Genomic DNA, 6,839 nt, shown 5'->3' on the forward strand with positions numbered 1-6,839 from the left:
ACCATAACTAAACACTACAGAGCAAATGCCTCCTTTCCTCGCATACATTTATTTCTGTGGAAATTCGCCTATTTGCCATAGTTTAAGACAAACTTATTTTTTCACTTCCAAACTAAACAGCGCTAATCCGAATGCATACCTCTCTGTGTGCCAGCGTTTAGCCTGTGTCTGTGTCTGCTGCGTATGTAAATACGGACAAGCCTCTCTGCGGGCAAAGCCATAGAGATGCATGGTCCTTGTTCCCATAGGTGACTTCGGGGTGCGTAATTGCACGTGGGAGTGTGAGACCTAGTCAGCACCGCCACTCACTGGTCCTGTTCTCGAAACCGGTTCTTTGGAGGCTCAGTTTTTGGTAATTAAGACTAAGGAGTGCTTAAAAAACAGAAGTACATTTTCCTGGAAACCAGCAGTCTTTATTTGCAACTTTTATTGGCAAACCTGGCTGCCAGTAAATACATTCCTTGGCATCTCCCACAATGTAATTCACTTGATGGAGCGGCCTTGCTTTTTCTGTAACGTGTACATCAATTAAAAGGGCCGCCTGGAAGGAATGCGTAGTGGTGGCTGAAAGCTCCAGTCTCAGGTCACCTCCCTCCACTCCAGGAACAAAAGCATCTGTGGTCTGTGCCTGGCAGTCTGAGATGGTCTCCCCGATGGGGCTATTCCCGCCCGGACCCTGAGGGACGAGAGTTGCAGCCTAGGAAAACCAGGTGCCAGGCCCTGGGGGTCCTACGCCGGCGGCGTGGTCTTCCCCAAGCCTCCTTCTCTAGAGACCGGGTTCCCAAGGGACGCTGCGGCGGGATGGATGGGCTGAGCCGGCCTTCGGGGCCCGGCGCGGGCAGAGGCGCCGCGGAGACTACGCCTCCGACGGCAGGGGGCGCTCGTAGCACGCGCAGTGCCCGGTGCGGGCGCCCAGGACGGCTGCCTGGCCCCGGGTTCCCCCGCGCGGGACCTGCCGGGGTCTGGTCCCCCAGCCTGAGAGCCCCCGTCTGGGTGGACCAAGCGGCCTCCGGGCGTCCACATCGTCCCGTCTTCTACCTACGCATGCGGGGAAGCGGCGGGGAGCCTGCGGAGGGCGGCCTGGGAGCAGAGACCACCGGGTCACCAGTGCACGCGTCCGGGCGCCCACCCACTCTCGAGGACCCGCAGTTCCCGGCGGCGTCGGCCCTCAGGCCCTCAGGGGAGGCCAGCGGCACCGAGCCAGGTACCGGCCTTGTCCCTGCCCTGAGAGGTGCAAACGCCGGCCCGGCCCAGGGCCCTGGGGCTGCTGCCCAAAGGTTCAGAGTGGGGGGCGGGGGGCCGAGCGCGCCTTACCCGCAGCAGGCCCGGCGGTGCGTCCGCGTGGTGCTACGCCCCGACCCGGGTGAGGGACTTCGGAAGGAAGGTCCCAGGGCGCAGGGCTCTGCCAAGGGAGCCCTCGGAAGGAAGGCTGGCGGCAGCCCGGGCGCCTGGGTCCGCTGCGGCGCGGGGCCGGAGACCCGGGAACAGGCCGCCACCTGCAAGGTTGCAGCCCACCTCACCACGCCGGCGGCTCCGGAGCTGTCTGTGGGTCTGTCTCACGGAGCAAAGCCCTGTCTTCAGACACCCGTAGCCAAGGCGCGTCCATGCAGGCGCACACGCCTTCCGCTCCAGCCCCAGGAAGGCGCTTTCGCCCTGCAGTCCTCCGACGGCCGGCGCCCGCCGCACCCTGCGCGGCGCACCCTGGCTCTGGCAGATTCTGGGACCTGGGGACTCGCCCGCCCTGCGCGGCCCCCACCCCCACTCCGCCCCACAGGAGCCCAGGTTGGGAGGCTGCGGGGCCTCTGCCCTCCCAGGCCGTGGAGTGCGGCGGCCGCTCTGGGTCCGCTGGGGACCTGGATGGGGAGAAACTGGAGCTCGTGCGTGCACACACGCACCATTTGTTCTTTCCGATCATCTATCCCTTTACAAATTTTAATTTTATTCCGGATTGTTAATGCAAGGTGACAGTTTGAATCTCCATTTACCTCTGCCTGAACACAGGCAGCCCTGAGTCTTTTGAAGCCGGGCACCAAAGTTAAAGATTCACTTCCCGCATTCCCTACGGCCCCTTCTTGCAGCTTAGCTCGGCTCTGAGCCCCCGAAACGCCCTTCGAGGCGGGGGCTTTTCTGCAAAGGGGCGACAGGTGGGCCATCCCGAGGCGGGAACGAGCAGGTGTTGGCTGACTTTCTCCTGGGTGAGTAAATAGGGGAACCGCCCATCTAGGGGAGTTAGGAGATGACATTAAATTATCCCGTCACACAAACTTCCCGTGGAGGTCTGCCCCTAGGAGGGCAACTATCGGATTAATCCAATCATGTAGACAGGCAATATGGATCACTTTGTCTTTAAAACAATCGAAAACCAAACGCTCTTTTCGTTTATTGTAGAAGTTATTTTTCTACTAGGGAGGGGGCTGAATTGGGCTGAATTGGAACTGTGCTGACTGTGCTAACAAAACCTCTACTTGAAAATCTCCTAGCTAAGGAGTATCTACCCAAGGTCGCGGCCACACAGATGTTCGGTCCCCACTCCTTCCTCCGCTGAAAAGTCGCACCGATGACAAACGTTGCCTGCCGGCCTGGTGGTTTGAAAACGAATACCGGGCATTGATACCAGGATATCCTCCCCTACCCTTGGGCTTCTGGTCTAAGCAAAGGAGGCCAAGTGGAGAACTCAGACAATTATCTAAGTAGTCTAAATAGCTCAAAGACACCCCCAAGCGGACCTTGCTCCAGTGGTCTGTGATGGCAGCCCAGTGGGCAGTTTTCTAGTGGCCTTCTGAGGTTAATTGCCGTAATCTTCCACTTTGTCTCCTTCAGCAAAGGGAAAGATGCTGAGGCAGCTGTGGACTTGCAGCCTCCCTCTTGTGTGTGCAGAGCCCCCAGGAATCACTGACCCGAGTGGAGCAGGAGAAGCGCTTTCCATCATGTTCTAAGCCTGCCTTTTCTGTTGTCCCCCAGGTCCTGGGCCAGGTGGAGCTCCCCCTGAAGCTGGTATCCTACCTGCCCTCGCCTCCCCACTCCAGCCCACAGTCCAGCTTTCAGGGCTGAACCCAGAGCCCAGAGGATGGAGAAGCCAGAAAGCGGGGAGGTAAGGGAGAGGGCGTCTAGGCACACCTCAGAGGTGACTGGGCTGTGTCGGGGACAATCCGCACTATAAGAGCCGAGCTCACACCCGGAGCTCACACCCCTACGGAGTGATTTTTCCGGACTGCCCCCATCCCGATCTCCACTCCCTCTACTTTACTTGAAAAAGAAAAAGAAAGAGAGCGCCTTCTGGCTCCTGGTGACCCGTATTTAGGACACCATCCCATCCCCCAGCACACACATTCCTACAGTGTCACCTGGTCCCCAGTCCGAGCATTTCCTGGAGTGCTCGCCACATTCCCCTTCCTGGTGCTTTTCTATGGTGGGGCCAGGGGAGACTTTGTTTCGAACATCGCTGTGACGTCACTCCCCCTCCTCCGAGCCGAGCACTCCTCGGTGGGTCCTGGGAATTGTTGCCCGGCCTGCTGGGGAGGGGCGGAGTGTGGGCCGAGGGAGGGTTCCACCAAACATCCATTACCGCTGTCGCCTGCGGGGCCTTCAGGCTGCAAGTACGTGAGGTGTCAGAAAAGAAGCCGAAGGGTTCCTGTGGGGGCTCTTTTGCCAAATGAGTCAAGAGATGTGCGGAAGAGGATGATTGAACCCCCTGGAGTAGCAGAAAGGGGCATTAAAAAATGTAACCTGAAAATAAAAACTTTAACCTGTTCCCCCAAAGACTTCATGTGTGCGTGTTAATGTTCAAATAACACCACTAACAACAAAAATGAAATAAGTGCTTGAAATACAAGCAAGTCGCTTACTGGAGGCTTGCTTCCGAGTAAGTTTATAAAACACAAAGGCAAATATCTTTTCTTGGCGAATATGCAGAGCTAAACCAGTGGAAAGTTGATCTTGATAAAACCACATCCCTCCATTTTTTTTCGCATGCCAGATACTAATTTCACAACGGCAACTTTTATACCCAAAACAGAGAGCTGAGAACACCGCTGCAGTTCGATTTGCAATTTACATAACAAGCTGTTTACACTTCACTGGGCCGATGGAGGGAGGAGGCAGGGAAGAGCAGGAGGCGACAGGCTGGTGGGGGAGGGGGCGGCGGGGCACAATTGCCTGTTGCAAAACTCGGGGCCGAAGGCGTTTCCCGCATTCGGAAAACAAAGCATCCGTAATCGCTGCGTTCATCTCCGCGCACCGCTAGCAGTGCAAAAAGCAGCTTAAAGACCGAATTCACCACTTGTTGAGGTGTTCAGGGAGACCACTTAAATCTCCTCCAGGCTGAAGCCAGAGCACTGCTTAAAGCCTCGACCAAGTGCGCTGATAAGACCTTCAGGGTGCCGGGCTGGGGGCTGAACACGAATTAAGTGTTCAAGTCGTGGGGCTTCACCACCACCCTCGCCCCTGTCTAGTGTCCTTGGCAACCAGCAAGTACTGAGCCTCCTGTTGGTGCTTCTCCAGCCCACCAGTGACTTGGCCTGCAAACCACCTGGAAAAGGAGCCTCCAGAGACCCCGGCGCACAGCAGGCCAGGAGGCAGCGGCCCCGGGATTCAGAGCAACCTCGGGGCAACCCTCCCTCCTCCAAAGACTAATTCCAGAAGAGGCAGGTCCTCTTTTCTTCGATGTCAATGTCCCTCATGAAACAGTACTTTTTAAATGTTCAGGTGACACGGAGATGCGCCTGCTACACGTCAGCATCCTTCACATTTAACAGCCGAAGCTGCAATTTGAATTTTCCTGCCAACGTGAGGAAGCCGGGATTCGAACAGGGGAGACAAAAGGGGCCCCGAACATGTCCTTGGAGTTAACAGATGGTCGGAAATCATGGGGAGCGGAGCTGTTAAATGCGTCACGCAAGCTTCTTTGCAGTCTCCTGAACTCGCCACTTCCCCCAGCTTCTAGTGAACAACTTGGGATTCAGCCTCCGGGAGGGTCTCTCCTAAAGTCGCTAAAATGCAGAATCGCCGTGCCGGGGTCGCGGGGGAGGCCTGGCTCTTTCCCGGTCCTTCGTTTCTTTCCCTCGTTTCTCTTCTTCCTGTCCCATTCCAACCACCCAGCGACGGCAAATCTCAGGCCTGTGCACAAGAAGCGGGGGCCCTTCTGTGCGTATCCCCCCAGAATCCTTGAACCGCCCTCCAGGTGCGATCCTCTACGTTCTCCCAGACACACCCGTTATGTCTGCGAGCCGGCAGCCCCGCGCATGTGGAGATGGAGACTGGCCTGGGGAAGCGTTAAGCTCTTAGACATATTTATTTGTTTCTTGTCATCACACCTGCTAATGTCGCCGAGCCCGCAGCCTGACCCCTCATCTCAGCCGAAATGCGCCTGACGCAATCAGAGGGGGCGGCGGCGCGGCGAGGCGGCGGGACCCTCGCGGGAGAGCAGGGGCGCGCGGGGAAGCAGCCGTGCTCCCGCAGCCCTTGCCGCCCGCACCCTCAGGCCGCCAAGGGCCCCCCGGGGAGGGGGGAGAGAAGCAGCGCGGCCCGCAGTGGGGCAGGCTCATCCTTCGCGGGTGAACGGCCGTCGGAAACTCCCAGCAGGGCCCCGCACCCCTTGCCTTAATTTCGACTGGGGAGGGGTCATGGAGGGGGGCCAGATGGGCAACGAGTCTTCTTCCCCACCGCGAACAGGGCCTGGCTGTGACCGAGCCCTCAAAATCATGTCCTTTGTAGCCGAGTTCAGGACAGGAGAACCTCCAAGTGGAGAAAAGCCGGAGACGTCAAAGACCCGAGTGAGACTGACGTTGGAGAAGGGAGGGAAGGGGCTGCGGGAGAGGAGAGGCGGCGGGGAGGAGAGGCCGGGGCGACCCCAGGGCTGGCGTCGGCGGGGCGGGCGAAGGAATGGAGCGAGCCAGCGCGAGGCGGGGCGGAGACGCCAGGGCCATTCGGGAGCGGTGGACGGAGGTAGGGTCTGCACGGGGCCCGGGAGGACCCAGGAAGTCTGCGCGAAGAGCGGGCGTGGGTCCGCAGGGCCCGGGGTGGGAGGTCTGCCGGGCGCCGGCGGCGGGCAGGTGGACTGCGGGGGGCGAACCGACGGCGGGCCGGGCGCCGGCGCGGGCGCAGGGCCGGGGCCGGGGCCCGGGCCAGGGCGGCCGGCGCGCGTGTGGTCAGCCCCGCGGTCCTCCGGCCTCCGGGAGCGGGCCGGCAGGGCTCGGCCTCCGGCTCATTCAGAGGCGGTTCTCACCTCCCATTGGCTGCCGCCGCTGGCGGGGCGGGGCCCCGCTGCCCGGAAAAAAGTGTAACTGCGTAAAAAAGTCCTCGCCTGGGTGACGGATGCTCAAAAGTTCAGAAGTTTTCCCAATGCTTCCTTAAGCGGTTGGCGCGCGAGAGACCGAGAAAAGGTGACGCGGGGCCCGGGCAGGCGGCCGGCGCGCGGCCCCCCCCGCCCTGGTTATTTGGCCGCCTTCGCCGGCAGCTCGGGGCAGAGTCTCCTGGAAGGCGCAGGCAGTGTGGCGAGAAGGGCGCCTGCTTGTTCTTTCTTTTTGTCTGCTTTTCCCCGTTTGCGCCTGGAAGCTGCGCCGCGAGTTCCTGCAAGGCGGTCTGCCGCGGCCCGGCCCGGCCTTCTCCCCTCGCAGCGACCCCGCCTCGCGGCCGCGCGGGCCCCGAGGTAGCCCGAGGCGCCGGAGGAGCCAGCCCCAGCGAGCGCCGGGAGAGGCGGCAGCGCAGCCGGACGCACAGCGCAGCGGGCCGGCACCAGCTCGGCCGGGCCCGGACTCGGACTCGGCGGCCGGCGCGGCGCGGCCCGGCCCGAGCGAGGGTGGGGGGCGGCGGGCGGCGCGGGGCGGCGGCGAGCGGGGGCC

The 6,839-nt window shown here is 60.7% G+C and overlaps 1 long non-coding RNA gene across 1 annotated transcript; it reads left to right on the forward strand.

Moving 5' to 3' along the window:
* Nucleotides 1-1,904: 1,904 nt before the first annotated feature.
* LOC126952054 (uncharacterized) lies at nucleotides 1,905-3,759 on the forward strand. The gene is made up of 2 exons (XR_007724780.1): nucleotides 1,905-2,173; nucleotides 2,389-3,759. It is a non-coding gene; the product is annotated as an uncharacterized LOC126952054 (long non-coding RNA).
* The last annotated feature ends 3,080 nt before the right edge of the window (nucleotides 3,760-6,839 follow it).

This window comes from Macaca thibetana, chromosome 4 (genome assembly GCF_024542745.1).
Source record: "Macaca thibetana thibetana isolate TM-01 chromosome 4, ASM2454274v1, whole genome shotgun sequence".
Taxonomy (NCBI): Eukaryota; Metazoa; Chordata; class Mammalia; order Primates; family Cercopithecidae; genus Macaca; species Macaca thibetana.